This window comes from Enhydra lutris, unplaced genomic scaffold (genome assembly GCF_002288905.1).
Source record: "Enhydra lutris kenyoni isolate GAN:26980312 unplaced genomic scaffold, ASM228890v2 scaffoldscaffold79, whole genome shotgun sequence".
Classification (NCBI taxonomy): domain Eukaryota; kingdom Metazoa; phylum Chordata; class Mammalia; order Carnivora; family Mustelidae; genus Enhydra; species Enhydra lutris.
The window spans coordinates 2,285,023-2,305,402 of record NW_019154163.1 but is presented as its reverse complement, the minus strand read 5'-3'; positions in this window follow the sequence as shown (position 1 = coordinate 2,305,402).

Here is a 20,380-nt window from a genome sequence, read left to right as displayed (position 1 = left end):
TGGAAGACCATTCCATGCTCTTGGATTGGAAAAATAAACATTGTTAAGATGTCTATACTGCCTAGAGCAATCTATACTTTTAATGCCATTTCGATCAAAATTCCACTGGTATTTTTCAAAGAGCTGGAGCAAATAATCTTAAAATTTGTATGGAATCAGAAGAGACCCCGAATCACTAAGGAAATGTTGAATAACAAAAATAAAACTGGTGGCATCACATTACCTGATTTCAAGCTTTACTACAAAGCTGTGATCACGAAGACAGCATGGTACTGGCATAAAAACAAAAACATAGGCCAGTGGAACAGAGTAGAGAGCCCAGATATGGACCCTCAACTCTATGGTTAAATAATCTTCGACAAAACAGGAAAAAATATTCAGTCGTAAAAAGACAGTCTCTTCAATAAATGATCCTGGGAAAACTGGACAGCTATATGCAAATAATGAAACTCAACCATTCTCTTATACCATACACAAAGATAAACTCGACATGGATAAAAGACCTCAACATGAGATAAGAATCCATCAGAATCCTAGAGGAGAACATAGGCAGTAACCACTTCGATATCAGCCACAGCAACTTCTTTCAAGATATGTCTCCAAAGGCAAAGGAAACAAAAGTGAAGATGAACTTTTGGGACTTCATCAAGATCAAAAGCTTCTGCACAGCAAAGGAAACAGTCAACAAAATAAAGAGGCAACCCACAGAATGGGAGAAGATATTTGCAAGTGACAGTACAGACAAAAGGTTGATATCCAGGATCTATAAAGAACTCCTCAAACTCAACACACACAAAACAGACAATCATATCAAAAAATGGGCAGAAGATATGAACAGACACTTGTCCAATGAAGACATACAAATGGCTATCAGACACATGAAAAAATTTCATCATCACTAGCCATCAGGGAGATTCAAATTAAAACCACATTGAGATATCACCTTACACCAGTTAGAATGGCCAAAATTATCAAGACAGGAAACAACATGTGTTGGAGAGGATGTGGAGAAAGGGTAACCCTCTTAGACTCTTGGTGGGAATGCGAGTTGGTGCAGCCACTTTTGCAAACACTGTGGAGATTCCTCAAGAATTTAAAAATAGAGCTTCCCTATGACCCTGCAATTGCACTCTGGGTATTTACCTCAAAGATACAGATGTAGTGAAAAGAAGGGCCATCTGTACCCCAATTTTTATAGCATCAATGGCCATGGTCGCCAAACTGTGGAAAGAACCAAGATGCCCTTCAACAGACAAATGGATAAGGAAGATGTGGTCCATATACACTATGGAGTATTATGCCTCCATCAGAAAGGATGAATACCCAACTTTTGTAGCAACATGGACGGGACTGGAAGAGATTTTGCTGAGTGAAATAAGCCAAGCAGAGAGAGTCAATTATCATATGGTTTCACTTATTTGTGGAGCATAACAAATAACATGGATGACAAGGGGAGATGGAGAGGAGAAGGGAGTTGAGGGAAATTGGAGGGGGAAGTGAACCATGAAAGACTATGAACTCTGAAAAACAACCTGAGGGTTTTGAAGGGGCAGCAGGTGGGAGGTTGGGGAAACCAGGTGGTGGATATTGGAGAGGGCATGGATTGCATGGAGCACTGGGTGTGGTGCAAAAACAGTGAATACTGTTATGCTAAAAAAAAAAAAAAAAAAGAATGTTCTATCCAGCAAGGCTATCAGTTTGAATCCAAAGAGAGAAAAAAGTTTCTTTGCCAAAAACAAAACAAAAAAACCCCCTCACATAATACATGAGTATAAAACCAGTCCTTAAGGAAATATTAAGTGAAATCTTGGAATGGAAATGAAATGGAAAGGAAAAACCATAAGGAAAACCATAAGGAAAAACCTGCTATGAAAAGTAGGAAAGGAAAGACAAAAGCAGTAAAAATAAGTATATCTCTAAAAATCAAGGAATTTACAAACAAAAGGGTGTAAGATATAACTCCATGTACCTAAAATGTGGAGGTTGGAGAGGAGTAAAGAAGAGGCTCAAAATTAGGAGAACATAAAATTAATGCAGACTGCTATAATCAGAAAATGATATATACAAACCTAATGATAAATACAAGTCAAAAATGAGTAACAGACATGAAAAGAATAAAAAGAAAGAAATCCAAATATATCACAATAAATAATAAATAAACCAACAAACCATTAAAATACGAGAAGAAAATATCACAGGAAAACTACAAAACAACCACAAGTAACAAAATGACAATATATATATCTATCAATAATCACTTTGAATGGAAATGGACAAAATGCTCCAATTAAAAGACATAAGGTGACAGAGTGGATAAAAAATAAATAAAAATAAAAAATACAAGACCCATCTATATGCTACCTACAAGAGACACATTTTACATCAAAAGATTGCTGCAGATAGAAAGTGAGGGTATGCAAAATATTTATCATACAAATGGATGTCAAAAGAGATTTGGAGTAGCAATACTTACAAGAGACAAAATAGACTTTAAAACAAAGACTGTAGAGGTGCCTGGGTGGCTCAGTCAGTTGAGCATCTGCCTCTGGCTCAGATCATGATCCCGGGGTCCTGGGACAGAGCCCCGTGTTGGGCTCCCTGATCTGCTGGGAGTCTGCTTCTCCTTCTCCCTCTCTCTGCCCTTCTCCCCACTTCTGCATGCTCTCTCTCTCAAATAATAAATACAATCTTTAAAAAAAAAACCCAAAGACTGTAAAAAGATACAAAGAAGAACAAGTTATAATAATAAAGGGAACAATCCAACAAGAAGATAAAACAAAAGTAAATATGCAGTCAACATTGGAGCACCCAAATACATAAAACAGTCAATAAGCATAAAGAAACTGATAGTATTGATACTAACAATAATAGTAGGGGACTTTAACACCCCACTTACATCAATTGACAGGTCGTTCAAGCAGATAATCAATAAGGAAGCAATGGCTTTTAATGATGCACTGGACCAGGTGGATTAAACAAATATATTCAGAATATTTCACACCAAAACAGAAGAATACATTCTTTTCAAGTTCACATGAAACATTCTCCAGAAAAGGTCACAGATTAGGTCACAAAAGAAGTCCCAACAAATTCAAAAAGATCAAAGCTGAACTCTGCATCTTTTCTGACCAAAATATTATGAAACTAGTATTCAACCACACACACACACACACATACACACAATTGGAAAGAAGACAAATACATGGAGGCTAAATGACATGGTACAAGACAATGAGTGAGTCATCTAAGAAATCAAAGAAGAAATCAAAAGATAAATGCAAACAAAGTCAAATTCAAGGAAAAAATCTGGGAAGACCACAAATACATGGAGTTTAAATAACATGCTACTAAACAACTTGTGAACCAAGAAATCATAGAAAAAATAGAAAAATTACATTGAAACAAATAAAAATGAAAACAGGGGTCCAAAATCTTTGGATGTAGCAAAAACAGCTCTAACAGGGATGTTTATATCAACATCAAGAAGCAAGAAAAATGTCAAATAAACAACCTAATATTACACCTGAAGGAGCAAAGATAATAACAAAACCCAATCACAGCAGAGGGTAATAAAAAAAATTAGAGCAGAATTACATGATATAGAAACTAAGAAAACAATAGAACACAACAATGAAACCAGGAGCTTGTTCTTCGAAAAGATAAAATAACAAAAACAAAAACAAAAACTGATAAACCTCTAGCCAGACTAATAAAAGAAAAAGACAGAGGACTCAAATAAACCAAATCACAAATGAAAGAAGAGATATAACAACTGATACCAGAAAAATGCAAACAATTGTAAGAGAATATTATGAAAATGTATATGCCAACAAATTGGACAACCTAAAAGAAATCAGTAAATTCCTGGAAACATGTAACCACCAAAGCTGAAGCAGGAAGAAAGAAAATTTGAAAAGAGATATGGAGGAAGATGGTGGCACAGTAGGGGGACCCTAGGCTCACCCCCTCCCACGAATACAATTAAGTAACTATCAAATCAAACTAAATACCCCAGAAACTGACTGAGAGACTGACAGAACAAGCTCCACAAATAACAGTAAACAGGCCACATCAAAGGAGGTAGGAAGTGTGGAGATGTTATTTAGGGGAGAAACTGTCCTTACTGCTATGGAGGGGAGGGAGCTGTGGTCATGCAGAAAGGCAAGAGAAAGAGGAGCACACAGGGGAATGCACAAGGAGAATGTGTCACAATAGCCACTATTGTGGCTGAACGAGAAGGGCTGAATTTTATGATTTTTTTTTTTTTTTAGTTTTTTAATGAATCATTGCAACTAGTAGGACTTGATGCCTGGAGATTTAAAGGTCTGTAGGCCTAGCTGGGATAGAGCCTAGAGAGCACTGCAGTGCTCTTGGAGATAAGGCAGGCAAACAACACAAGGACATACAGTGTAGAAACAATGATCTGAGAAGCACCTGGGGCACACAATGGGGAGATTACTTGCCCTTCTCAGAGCACAACCCTGAGAGGCAGTATTCACAGAGACACCACTCTAGCAATAAAGTTGCTGGTGAGCACAATTTCCCTCCCTTGCCCCTCACCATAAACACAGAGCCATCTATGGGAAGTAGTGCAGAGGAGACACTGGCTGCCTAAATTGCTGACACTGAGCCCCACCTCCATGTGCTTCAATGGAACTGCTCTTAGTCATGCTTACCTCAGTCCCAGAGCTGCAGGCCCGTCTCCCAGGAGGCCAGCACAAATCCTTACCCACACCATGTCTCCTGAGCAGAGTTTTTCAGGGCTTCTGCTCTGGTGGAGGAGGTGACAGGTCTCACTTCACAAGCAGACCAAACACACCTAGTTAAAACTAGCCACACACTGGACCAGATGGAATAAACTGATAAAATCAGAACATTCAACCCTAAAACAGCAGAATACACATTCTTTTCAAGTGCACATGGAACATTCTCCAAAATAGATCATATATTAGACCACAAAACAGACCTCATACCATGCACCTTTTCTGACAACAATGTTATGAAACTAGAAGTCAATTTCAAGGAAAAAAATCTGGAAAGACCTCAAATACATGGAGTTTAAATAACATGTTACTAAACAATGAGTGGGTCATCCAAGAAATCAAAGAAGACATCATAAGATAAATGAAAACAAACGAATTTGAAAACACAATGGTCTAAATCCTTTTGGATGTAGCAAAATCTGTCATAAAAGGGGAGTACATAGCAATACAGGCCTACCTCAAAAAACAAGAAAAATCTCAAATAAACAACCTAAATTTATAACTAAAGGATCTAGAAAAAGAATAAAAAATTAAGCCTAGAGCCAGCAAAAGGAAAAGACTATAAAGATTAGAGAAGAAATAAATGATATAGAAACTAAAAATAATAATAATAAAATAAAGTTGATAAACCTCTAGCCAGATTTATCAAAAAGAAAAAAGTGCACAAGTAAACAAAATCACAAAAAGAGAAAGGAGAAATAACAACCAACACCACATAAATACAAACAATTATAAGAGAATACAATGGAAAACTATATGCCAACAAATTGGACAACCTGGAAGAAATGGATAAATTATATATATATACTACCAAAACTGAAACAGGAAGAAATAGAAAACTTGAACAGACAGATAAGCAGTAAAGAAGTTGAAGCAGTAATCAAAAATCTCCCAAAAACAAAAATCAAGGACCACATGGGCTCACAGGATAATTCTTTCTTTTTTTTAAGATTTTATTTATTTATCTGGGAGAGAGATAGAGACAGAGCATAAGTAGGCAGAGCAGCAGGCAGATGGAGAGGAAGAAGCAGGCTCTCCACTGAGCAGGGAGCCTGATGTGGAGCTCAAACCCATGACTCTGGGATCATGACCTGAGCAGAAGGCAGACGCTTAACTGAATCACCCAGGCACCCCTCACAGGCAAATTCTACAAAACACTTAAAGAAGAATTTACACCTATTCTTCTGAAGTGATTCCAAAAAGTAGGAATGGAAGGATAATTTCCAAATTCATTCTATGAGGCCAATATTATCCTAATACCAAAACCAGAGAAAAACCCCAGGAAAGAGAAAAAAAAAAAAAAAGGACTGAAGGCCAATATCCCTGATGAACATGGATGCAGAAATTCTCAACAAAATACTAGCAAATCAAATCCAACAACACATTAAAAAATAATTCACCACAACCAAGGGGGATTTATACCTACGTGGCAAAGGTGGTCCAATATTTGCAAATCTATCCACACGATGCATCATATTAATAAAAGAACAGATAAGAACAATATGATTATTTCAATGGATGCAGAAAAAGCATTTGTAAACGTGCAACCTCTACTCACGATAAAAACCCTCAACAAAGTAGGTTTGGAGGGAACAAACCTCAATATTATAAAGGTAATATATGAAAAACCCACAGCTAACATGACCTCAATGGGGATAAACTGAGAACATTCCCTCTTCACCCCACTTTCCTCGCTTTTATTCAACATAGTACTGAAAGTCCTAGCCACAGCAATCAGAAAACAAAAAGAAATGAAAGGCATGTGAATTAGCAAAGAAGAAGTAAAACCTTCACTTTTTGCACATACATGATACCATATATAGAAAACTTGAAAGACTCCACCAAAAAAACTACCAGAACTGATAAAAGAATTCAGTGAAGTCACAAAATACAAAATCAATGTATAGAAATCTATTGCATTTCTATACACCAATTATTATGCAGCAGAAAGAGAAATTAAGGTATCAAGCACATTTACAATTGCACCAAAAACAATAAGATACCTAGGAATAAACCTAACTAAAAAGGTGAAAGATATGTACTGTGAAAACAATAAAACACTGATGAAAGTAATTGAAGGTAGTACAAAGAAATGGAAATACATTCCATGCTCCTGTATTAGAAGAACAAGTATTGTTAGAATGTCTATATTACCCAAAGCCATCAAAACATTAAATGCAATCCCTATCAAAATAATGAATCATTGAAGACTACATCAAAAACTAATGATATACTATATTTTGGCTAATTGAACATAGTAAAAAATTTAAAAAAATTTAAAAAAAATATCACTAGCATTTTTCACAGAGCTAGAAAAATCCTAAAATTTGTATGGAACCACTAAAGACTCCAAATAGCCAAAGCAACCTTGGAAAAGAAAAGTAAATTGGAGGTATTACAATTCTGAACTTCAAATTATATTACACAAATGTCATAATTAAAACAGCAAGATACTAGCACAAACATAGACATCTCAATTGATAGAACAAAATGGAAAACCCGGAAATTAACCCACAACTATATATGGCCAGTTAATCTTCAACAAAACAGGAAAGAATATCCAATGGGTAAAATACAATCTCTTCAACAAATGGTGTTTAGAAAACTGGATGGTAACATGCAGAAGAATGAAACTAGACCACTTTTTTACACCATACACAAAAATTAACTCCAAATGGATGAAGAACATAAATGTGAGAACTGAAACCATAAAAATCCTAGAAAAGAACACAGGCAGTAACTTCTTTGACACTGACTATAGCAACTTCTTTCTAGATATGTCTCCTGAAGTGAGGGAAACAAAAGCAAAAAGAAACTATTGGGACTTCATCAAAACAAAGCTTATGTACAGTGAAGGAAACAATCAACAAAAGTAAAAACCAACCTAAGGAATGGGAGAAAATATTTTCAAATGGCATATCTGATAAAAAGTTAGTAACCAAAATATATAGAGAACTTATAAAACTTATCATCCAACAAACAAATGATCCAGTTAAAAAATGGGCAGAAGGCATAGATATTTTTCCAAAGAAGATATACAGATGGACAACAGAAACATGAAACGATGCTTAACATTACTGATCATCAGGGAAATGTAAATCCAAAATACAAAAACATATCACCTCATAGCTGTAGGAATGGGTAAAATCAACAACACAAGAAACAAGTGTTTGCCAGGGTTGGGAAGGGGGAACACTCCTGTACACTTGGTGGAAATACAAACTGGTGCAGCCACTGTAGAAAACTGTAGTAAGACTCCTGAAAAAGTTAAAAAATAGAAAAACCCTACAATTCAGCAATTGCGCTGTTAGGTATTTACCCTCAAATCCTAGAGACTTTAAGAATTATGTTAAAGCTACTCTGCCTGTGCTCTATAAATGGGACAGCAAAGCCTGGATGACAGTACCTTTGTTGACAACATGGCTTACTGAATCTTGAAGCCTCCTGTTGAGACCTACTGCTGAGGAAAAAAAAAGATTCTTTTCAAACATGACTGCTTATTGATAATGCACCTGGTCATCCAAGAGCTCTGATGGAGTTGTATGATATGAATATTGTTTTCATAACTACTATCACAGCATCCATTCTGCAGTTCATGGATCAAGGAGTAATTTCAACTTCCAAGTCTTAATAATTAGTATATAGACTTTGTAAGTCTATAGCTTCTATAGATCACAATTTCTCCAATGGATATCTGCAATGTAAAGTGATAAACTTCTGGAAAAGATGTACCATTCTAGATATTATTAAAAACACTTCTGATTCATGGAAAGAGGTCAAAATACCAACATTAACAGGAGTTTGGAAAAATGTGATTCCAGCCCTTATGGAATACTTTGAGGGGTTCAAGACTTCAGTGGAGGAAGTAACTGCAGATGTAGTGGAAATAGCAAATGAACTAAAATTAGAAATGAAGCCTGAATATTTGAATGGTTATAATGTCATAATAAAAGCTTAATTGATGAAGAGTTGCTTCTTATGGATGGGCAAAGAAAGTTTCTTGAGATAGAATCCACTTCTGGTGAAGATGCTATAAAGATTGCTTAAATGACAACATAATATTTAGCATATTATCTAACCTTAATTGATAAAGCATTGACAGGGTTTGAGAGGCTTGACTCCAATTTTGAAAGAAGTTCTATAGTGGGTGAAATACAATCAAACAACATCACAGGCTACAGAGAAATAGTTCAGGGAAAGAAGAGTCAAACAATGGAGTAAACTTTACTATTTTAAGAAACTGCCACAACTATCGCCTCAGCCTTCAGCAACCACCACCCTGATTAGTCAACAACCATCAACTTTGAGGCAAGACCCTCCAACAACAAGAAAAGGATTATGACTGAAAGCTCAGAAAATGGTCAGCATATTTTAGCAGTAAAGTATTTTTTAAATTTTTTTACTATATTGTGTTACTCTCCATACAGTACAGCACTAGACTTTTTATGTAGCATTCCTTGATTCATTATTTGCATACAACACCCAGTGCTCCATGCAATACATGCCCTCCTTAATACCTATGACCAGGCTCACCCATCCCCCCACCCCCTCCCTTCTAAAACCCTGTTTTCTTCCCACGTTCCATGTTTTTCCTTGTTCCATTCCCCCTCTTGTTTCCCCCCCACCTTAATTTTTCCCTTCCTTTTCCTAATGTCCTCCATCCTATTCCTTACGTTCCACAGATTAGTGAAACCATATGATAATTGTCTTTCTCTGTTTGACTTACTTCACTTAACCTAATCTCCTCCAGTTCCATCCATGTTGATGCAAAAGTTGGGTTTTCATCCTTTCTGATGGCTGAGGAATATTCCATTATATATATGGACCACATCTTTATTCATTCATCTGTTGAAGGGCATCTCGGCTCCTTCCACAGTTTGGCTATCATGGACATTGCTGTTATGAACATTGGGGTGCATATGTTCCTTCTTTTCTTTCTTTGTTTTAATAAAGATTTTATTTATTTATTTGACAGAGAGAGCGATCACAAGTAGGCAGAAAGGCAGGCAGAGAGAGAGGGGGAAGCAGGCTCCCTGCTGAGCAGAAAGCCTGATGTGGGGCTTGATCCCAGGACCCTGAGATCATGACTTGAGCCAAAGACAGAGGCCTACTCCTCTGAGCCACCCAGGTGCCCCGGCCCTTCTTTTAACTACATCTGTATCTTTGGGGTAAATACCCAGTAGCACAATTGCTGGGTCATAGGATAGCTCTATTTTTAACTTTTTGAGGAACCTCCATACTGCTTTCTGAAGTGGCTGTACCAACTTGCATTCCTACTGATAGTGTAAGAGTGTTCCTCTTTCTCCACATCCTCACCAACATTTACTTCTTGCTTGTCAATTTTTGCCATTCTAGCTGGTGTAAGGTGGTATCTCAGTGTGGCTTTGATTTTAATTTCCCTTATGGCTAATGATGTTGAACATTTGTTCATCTGTCTGTTAACCATTTGTATGTCTTTGGACAAGTGTCTGTTCCTGTCCTGCCCATTATTTGGCTTGATTATCTCTTTTTTGGGTGTTGAATTAGAGAAGTTCTTTATAGATCTTGGATACCAGCCCTTTATCTGTAGTTTCATTTGCAAATATCTTATCCCATTCAGTTGTTTTCCTTTTTGTTTGGTTAATTGTTTCCTTTGCTGTGGAGAAGGTTTTTATCTTGATGAGGTCCCAGAAGTTAATTTTCTCTTTTGTTTCCCTTGTCTTTGGAGAAGTGTCTTGAAAGAAGTGGCTGTGGCTGATGTCGAAGAAGTTACTGCCTATGTTCTCCATTAAGATTTTGATGGATTCCTGTCTCACATTAAGGTCTTTTATCTATTTTGAGTTTATCTTTGTGTATGGTGTAAAAGAATTGTCCAGTTTCGTTCTTCTGTACATAGCAGTAAAGTATTTTTAAATTCACACACACACACACACACACACACACACACACACACTCTTTATTAGACATGAGGCTTTTGCACACTTAACAGACTTCAGCATAGTGTAAATAGAACTTTTATATGCACTTAGAATTCAAAAAGTTAATTTGACATGGTTTATTGGAATATTTACTTTATTGCAGTGATCTGGAGCCATACCCACGTGTCTGGAGTATCCCTGTACAAGGTTTGCTTTTTCAGCTTCCTCTATTTAGTTAAATGTCCCTTTCTTGGGAAGAACTATGATGATCACATTTAAAACTAATCTCCCTATCCTCTTTCCTTGCTTTATTTATCTCCATTGCAGTTATTACCTTCTAATAAACTATTTAATTTACTTATGTGTTTTGTTTATTTTGTCTTCCACTCTATTATGTAGGCTCCATAAAGCAAATACTTTTTGTCTGTCCTGTTCACCACTATATCCCAATTGCCTATCTTATAATAAATCCTCAATAATTACTTATTCAATAAGCAAATAAACAGGTATCTTCCTTGCACTTTCTTCTGAGAAGAGTTGTTGGTAGATTGATTTTTTTCTTGGGCACTCTAGCTGTCCATGTTACTAATAAAGCAGGCACACAAGGAAAGCTTATGGTTATTGACATTGTCAGTAGGCACAGATGTTAAAAGTAATTCAGCACTAATTCAGGATACTCCAGATGATAGTTCAGTTATAGACCTAAAACATGTGAGCTTAAATGTCTGCATCAGTATGAGTAGCCCTATATAACTTTCTACCCTAAGTTCTAATGGATGATAGGTCTCTCTTAGCAGCAGATGTTCATTACATGTGCTCACTAAACGTAGCTGAGGCTTGGAGTGAGTCTGGGCCTGCTGACCATGAATGATGACCTCATCATCCTGAAATGTCACTGCATGTACCTATAGCCAGTTATATAGGAAGTCAAGATTTCCCTGACTTAAAATAAAGCTAGAGGAAGAGAATCTGGCTGATTTTTATCATTACTGGATGGTGTCAGCATTTCTTGCTGGTGGGCCTGACTTCATGCAAAGCCATTTATTCAGTTATGGCTGGTGATAGGTTGAAACAGCATGGCTAGAAGATGAGCCTAAGTGGACAGGTAGACTTTCAGTTATACAAACGGGTCCAAACTGCTATCCTTGGATATCTAAATCCATTTCTCACATAAAAGTGTAGAAAGCCTTTTTTTGAAATATTATGTTCTGGGCAGCATCATTCCCTAGTATATCTTTTCCAGCAACTGGAACTTTTCCATAGTGTCTGCTTCCTTCTCTGGAAGTATTGGCATCTCTTCATAAGCAAGAAGTCACATACCATCTAGGGTGTTAATACTAATCCAATATAGATTTGACATAAAAAAAGGACTTTTTTGGATGTACAGAATGATCTATTTCTATATCCTTCCATCAGCAGGATATGTCAAATGTTCTGCCTTGCTCAGAAGTGTGAGGTCTGAGTATTCACAGAATTATGTAGGGGACTTCATTAACTGACCCAGACCAAGAAATTCTTCTTAAAAGATACTAGAATCCCAAACAATAATGCAGATGTAAAGCCCTAATATGTAAGTAAGACCTTTGATTACAGAGCTAATAGTTCCGTAATTGTTCTCTTTCAAAAAACAAAAATGGAAGAACTGCAGGATTATCGCCAGCTTATCTGTGTCCATATGTGTAGTGCTTTTGGATCTATGGGTTTCATAACATTATGGTCATGTCTTAATACTTTAGGCTATGGAAAGTCCAGTGAGAATGCCCACCAGGGAGTCTTGGGTGATAGGACTGATTAATCAAGTGTGACCTGACATAGAAGGAGACTTCAAATAGTGGTCAAGCGAATAAGGAAAGATTTTAGGACAATTTTGCTCTCTTGGTTACTATCTAACTCACTTTTTAAATACTTGTCCATTTTTAAGAGTTTAAAAAGTATATTTATGATAAAGTATATTTTAAAACACAAAACTTTAAATGTATGAATTAAAAAGTGGCACTTTTCCTTTACTGTTAAATTACATCCTACACAATATTCATTTTTGAAATGTATACAGTGTATACAAATGTTGAATCATTATGTTGCACACATGAAATTAATAGACTGTGGTGTCAACTATACTTCAATAATAATAAAATAACTGATAAAATCTAAAATTTTATCATCAATTTTAGTTTAATGTATTTTTAATTTATTTTTTATTTTTTTAAAAGATTCTGTTTATTTATTTGAGAGAGAGAGAAATCAAGCAGGGGGGAAAGGTAGAGGGTGAAGCAGGTTCTCTGCTGATCAGGGAGCCTGATGAGGAACTTGATCCCCAGACCCTGGGATCATGACCTGGGCCAAAGGCAGGCATTTAACTGATTGAGCCTCCCAGGCACCCCAGATCAATTCATTATTTATGTTGTCTAACTCACATCAATTTCTTGCCCAATGGGAGTAAAACTCAGGCCAAGATAATAAGAGCACAGATAAAGAATAAAAAAGATGATTGTTTGACTTTCTCTCTTCCCTTTAATTTTTCCTTTCCTAATGCACACTGGCATTTTCAAACCAGGCCCATCTCTGTACCCTTATCCTCCTTTACTGTGTAGCTATGTTGTCCTAGTTTTGTTATATTTTGTCAGTCTAAGAACTGAGAATTATTTGTACACTTATCTTAACATGGGTCTATAATGTTATTTGTTTCACTATGAATGCCTGTCATTCATTTATGTGACATATTTTCTCCTTCCTTTTGCTCAAGGTCAATACCTAATTTCTGGATTACTGTATTATCTATTTCACTTTTTCAAAACAACCAGCAGTTTCATAGAAAAGCTAAAGTCATGTACAACATTGAACAAAGATGCTGGAGTAGAGAAAATGGGAGAATAAGGTAGCATCTAGGATTTATTTCTAATATTGAAAATGGGGGATTGAGATTTTCAGAGAGCCAGAGGCTTTATAACAGGGAAAACTTCTGAAACCCCTGTTTGTTTATAAATAAATTTACCATACAATAAGCTCCCCTAAGGTCTAGAGTTTCTGTCAGTTTTATTTACTGATATATTCAAGAGCCTATAATAGTTCCTCCATATAATGGGTGCTTGATATACAATTTTATCAAATGGTTAAATACAATTGTCTTTCTGTCTTAGAGAACTTGATGTAGTGGAAATATCACTTGCTCTGAATTGATCAGTTCAATTTATCAGTTTAATTGATCATTCTGACTTGAACATTAAATGATGGAGTTGCCTAAGAGTTTAGCTATGTACTACTTTCTCTTCTAAATCTATATTATTTCCTTAGCTATAACCATACATTCTTATGGCATTGACTACCATCTGTAAAATGATAATGTCCACATGTCTATTTTTACCTCCAGTTCCATATATTAAATAACTTATTTGACATCTCTGCTTGAATGATCACAGACACCTCAAACTATCATATTTAAAAGTGAACTCATTTTACTTCCTCCACATTAGCCATTGAGATGAGTTGAACCAACACTGCTGTGGTGTAGTGGCATTGATGAGTCTAATTTTAGCCTTTTTAAGTCCCAGTAGATTATTTCCAGCAGCAGACTGATGATATATATCCTTTACCTTATGCACACTAGCTTGCCAGAATTAAAGACAAAGAGAAACAACAACTCTGTGAAATCTTTAAAAAATTGAAAAAGTTAAAAAAAAAAAAAAACAAAAGAAGCAGAATCAGACCTATAAATACAAAAAACAAACTGATGGTTGCCGGCAAAGAGGGAGTGTGGGAAGATGGACAAATTGTGTGAAGGGAAGTGGGAGATACAGGCTTCCAGTTATGGAATAAATAAGCCACAGAAATAAAGGGCATAGCAGAAGCAACAGAGTCAATTATATTGTAATAGCATTGTATGGTGACAGATGGTAGCTATACTTGTAGAGAGCACAGCATAACATATAAACTTTTCAAGTCACTATGTCATACCCCTAAAAATAATGTAACATTGTGCATCATCTATACTTAAATTATTTTTTTAAAGAATTTATTTATTTATTTGACAGAGAGAGATTACAAGCAGGCAGAGAGAGAGAAAGAGAGAGAGAGGATGAAGCAGGTTCCCTGTCGAGCAGAGAGCCTGATGCAGGACTCAATCCCAGGACCCTGAGATCATGACCTGAGCCAAAGGCAGAGGCTTTAACCCACTGAGCCACCCAGGCACCCTATACTTAAATTATTTTAAAAAAGTATGACATGTAAACTACAATAACCACAACAAACCCCTCTCAATCTCTATTCCCCCTTCCTGTCTTAGAAAATTCCAAGTTTAAGGTCTGAGTTAACTTAATTTTGAGCTTGAGAACTCTTCAAGGTCTGAGAAGTAAAAGAAGAAAGTTGAGAAGTAAGTTAAGGGTTCAGGCCATGTTAAAATATCCATGTAAATGAAGAGCTTTATGAAGAAAATAGCTCACTATAATTTTGAATGGTTCAAAAAATGTTAGGTCAAACAGCAGAGTCAAGATAGGACTTTTCAACATCAACATCAGCATTACTGACATCTTGGACAAATAATTCTGTGTTTTGGGTGGGGAAGGGCTGCCCTGGGCATTGTATAATGTTTACTAGCACCCCTGACTTCTACTCACTAGATATAAATCACAGTTTTGACAAAAGAAAATGACTTCAGATGCTGCTGAATGACAAAATTTTCCTCAGTTGATAGTTATTGATCTAGAAAGTTTGATTTAGAGATTAATGATCTGAGAAATCATATTGAAGAACTGTCAACTAATGGAATCATTGTGAAATCTCTCTGTCCACATACCTTACCTATTGTGGTAAGGAGAAAAGGTCTGAAAAATTAAAAATGGACATGGATTATCAAACTCACAGTTACTATGACAAGGTACAAGCTGTACAGTATGCCTTATTAGGAATCCAGTAAGCTACCGTGTTATATTTGTAGAACATGTATTATAAAACCCCAGCAATTGATGAAGATAAATTTTAAGAGAGCCCTTTAGAGGAAAAGAGAAGTTTCTGTCATACCATAACACCTAATGGAAAGGTGATGGATTATATTAACTACCTAGAAATATTGGTGGTTCTAAATGACAGCATTGCCTTTGTCAGAATACTGGAAGAACATGAATGCTAGCTATTTAAAGTCCCAAGCCACATGAGTATAGCCAATTTGAAAAGATACCTAGAAAATTTCTAGTTCTGTGATGATACTATTCAAGAGGAATTCAGGCAAAGAATTTCAAAGAAGTCTAGTCAACAGCTTACACATTCTTGGTCTCAGTCAACCCAACTGCATAAGTAACAAAATCTCAATAATTTCTCTATCACTGTTGGCACTGACACCTAGAGTACCATATCTTACCTTGGTTTTTATTATCCCCAACCTTTTGTTATTCAGCCCCCCAGAGAAGGAAATGAATAACACTTTGACATTAGATGTTACTGGACTTAAGTGCTTGGTAGTTTTCCTAAATTATAATTTAAAGGTTTCAATCTGCTACAGAGCCAAGATTAGGAACAAAAATATGCCATCTCAGGTATTCAACTTATAGGAAATGGGAACTATCCTTATAGAAGAAACTAAGTTTACTTGAAATTGCCAGAGCACTTGGTATTTTTTTAGTAAACATGTTTGAAAACTTGTGTCTGCCTCCAGATGATATCTGTAGTAGCTACACCGCACTGCATAAGTACTTGCTGCTTCAACGTATAGGGTAGGAAATAGATATAGAACATGATAAACTGAGAGAAAAGTTCCTTCTAGCACAAGAAGACTGGTGTGGCTATTATCCACAATTTGAGATAGATTTTATGGCCCCATCCATAAATGTATGTGTGTGTTTGTGTGTGTAGTAACTGAAACAAAGTTTTGCAAAATATTTTTCTAAGTGACAGTTATTCTTATGTCTTACTTCACCCTGTTCTACTTCATTTTATAAAAATGATGTTTATCAGGGCACCTGAGTGGCTCAGTGTGTTAAAGCCTCTGCCTTCGGCTCAGGACATGATCCCAGACTCTGGGATCAAGATCTGCATCAGACTCTCTGCTCGGTGGGGATCCTGCCTCCCTCTCTCTCTCTGCCTGCCTCTCTGCCTACTTGTGATTTCTGTCTGTCAAATAAATAAATAAAATCTTTAAAAAATGATGTTTATGACACAGTGACTTGAACTCACTACTTAATGGGTTGTGATCTGCCGTTTCAAAAATATCCTAGGGGCGGGTGTCTGGGTGGCTCAGTGGGTTAAGCCTCTGCCTTCGGCTCAGGTCATGATCTCAGGTTCCTGGGATCGAGCCCCGCATTGGAGGTCTCTGCTCAGTGGAGAGCCTGCTTCCCCTTCTCTGTTTGCCTGCCTCTCTGCCTACTTGTGATCTCTCTCTCTGTGTCAAATAAATAAATAAAATCTAAAAAAAAAAAAATCCTAGGGAAGGAACTAAGATGGCCGAGTAGTAGGAGGAACCTAAGATTGCCTTGTTCCTCGAATACCAAATCATTCTGAATACCCAAGAAATCGATCTGAGGACTGACAAAACAAGCTGCCTAACTAGAGGGAGAAAGGAAGCCACACTGTAGAAAGTAGGTGTGGGATGTGTTTTGGGGGAGAAAGAGATCGTGGATGCTGCAGAAGGGAGGGAGTCCTAGCCACAGAGAAAGAAAAAAGGGAGAGGAGTACACAGGAGATCACACAAGGAAAACAATTTTCCAAAGCCCATGACTGATAAATGAGAGGAGCTGTTTTGGGGGAGTTTTTTTTTTTAGCCAATGATGTTCAATGATCAGAGTTTTAGAGGTCCGCAGCACTGGAGATATGGGGTTTCTGAAGTGCTCCTATGAAGAAGGAGGGCAAATAGCCCAGGGACAGACAGCACAATCTGAGGATCCCCTGGGACACACTAGGAGAGATGGTTTCCCTTTCTTAGAGACATCTGAAAGAGGTTGGCATTTCCTCTCCAGGGATCAAAGAGCCAGCTGGTGCCATTTTCCTCCACTATACTTCAGGATAGGCACAGAAACACCTTCTGAGGGTAGCAAACCGACACCAACTCATTGGTCTACTTTACTACAAACTCCATGCCCCTGCCCTTTGGTGCAACTGCCTTTCTGGGACAAACCTGCATCAGTCCGAGTGCAATGAGACCCTCCCCCAGACGACCAGTGCAGGTCCACACCAGCCAGATCCCTAAAGTCTGGAGTTTAAAATTCAGCTAGCCTGCCTGGGATAGAGTCATAAACCCCTTACACCAAGCCCTGCCCCCCTGTTCTCCACTGGTTCTGCTTTTCTTAGACAAGTGTGCAGTGGGCCCCTCTCCCAGAAGATCAACACAAACCACCTGCACACACTGTGCCTACCATGTTGAGTTCTGCAAAGCTTTGGCTCTACTGGAAATAGTATCAGCGTCTTTTAATAAGCAGATCAGAGCACATCTACTTAAAACCTGTCACACTCTGGCCAAGGTCCAAACACCCACACTTCAGGTAAAGAGAAACTCTGAAAAAGGATTGACCTAAGGGAAAAAGCAGCCAAAACACAACAGCAGAGTGCACACAGCATACACCAGAGACACATCCTAAAGTGCCATGCCCTGGACAGTATGTGACCTATTCTTAATAAGACCAATATTCTCAGGAAGAGGAAACATAACAGACTTTCCTAACAAACTGAAAGAGACAGACACTAAGATAAAATGCCATGACAGAGGAATTTAGCCCAAGAGAAAGAACAAGAAAAGATCAGAGCCAGGGATCTAAAAGTAACAGATATAAGTAATATGTCTGATGCAGAATTTAAAGTAACAATCAAAAGGATAAAAACTGGGCCTGAGAGAGGCAGAGAAGGACACCAGGGAGTCCCTTACCACAGAAATAAAAGAGCTAAAAACTAGACACACCAAAATGAAAAATGCAATAACCAAGATTAAAAATGGATTCAATTTAATGAGAACAAGAATGGAAGAAGTAGAGGAATAAATAAGTGACGTAGAAAATAAAACAATGGAAAATTATGAAGTTGAAAAGAAAAGGAAAAGAAAAATATTACATCAAAAAATGTAGACATAGGGAACTCAGTAACTCTATAAGTTGTGATAACATTCATACCATATGAATCCAGAAAGAAGAGAGGAGAAAGGGAGCAGAAGGTTTATTTGAGGAAATCGTAGCTGAAACTTCCCTAATCTGCAGAAGGGAACAGACATCCATATCAAGGAAGCACACAGGACTCCCATGAAAATTTAAAAAAAAAGGAGGTGAACAACAGGACATATGGCAAAATAAAATAAAGAAAACATTCTAAAAGTAGCAAGACAAAAGAAATCCTTAACTTAGAATGGAAGACCAATAAGGTTAGCAGCAGATCTTTCCACAGAAACTTAACAGGCAAGGAAAGCAGTGGGATGATATATTCAATGTGCTGAATGGGAAAAATCTACAGCCAAGAATGTTATACCCAGCAAGGCTATCATTCAGATTAAGAGAGATAAAGAGTTTCCTAGAAAAACAAAAACTAAAGAAGTTCATGACCACTAAACCAGCCCTGCAAGAAAATTTAAAGGGGACTCTTTGGGTGGTAAGAAATGACCAAAAGACACAAAAACTAGAAAACAGAGCAGAGAAATTCTCCAGAAACAACAAGAAAACCAATAACGAATTGTTACTAAATTCATATCTATCAATACTTACTCTGAATGGAAATGGACTAAATGGTCCATTCAAAAGACAGAGGTAGTCAGACTAGATTAAAAATACACAACAACAACAACACCAATCTATATGCTAACTACAATAAACTCATTTTAGATCTAAAAAACACCTGCAGATTACAAGAAACTCATTTTAGATCTAAAAAAAAAAAAGGCACCTACAGATTGAAAGTTAGGGGATAGAGAACCATCTATTGTAAAAATTGACAGCAAAAGAAAACTGAACTTGCAGTAATTGTCAGACAAAGTACATTTTAAACCAAAGACTGTAACAAAAGATGAACGAAGGCACTATATCATAATAAGGGGACAATCTAACAGGAATATCTATCAATTGTAAATATGTGTGCACCTAACAAGGGAGCACCCACATATATAAAACAATTAATAACAAACATAAAGGAACTCAATGATACTAATACAATAATAGTATGGGACTTTAACACCCCACTTAAATCAACAGGCAGATCATCAAAGAAAAAAATCAACAAGGAAACAATGGCTTTGAATGACACACTAGACCAAACTGATTTAACAGATATATTCAGGACATTTCATCTTAAAGCTGCAGAATATATATTCTTCTTTAGTGTACATGGGACATTTTTCAGAACAATGACATGTTAGGTTACAAATCAGGCCTCCACAAGTATAAAAATATTGAGATCACACCATGCATATTTTCTGGCCACAACACTGTGAAACTTTAAGTAAACCATGAGAAAAAAATTTGTTAACACTACAGATACATGGAGGTTAGTGAACATCCTACTAAAGAATGAATGGGTCAACCAGAAAATTAAAGAAGAAATAAAAAAAAATACATGGAAACAAATGAACATGAAAATGTGGTCAGCTGAAACATTTGGGATACAGGAAATATGGTCCTAAGAAGAAGTAATACAGGTCTAAATCAAGAAGCAAGACAAATCTCAAATATGTAAACTAACGTTACATCTATAGAAGCTACAAACAAATAACAGATGAAGACTAAAACCAGCAGACTAAGGGAAATCATAAAGCTTAGAGCAGAA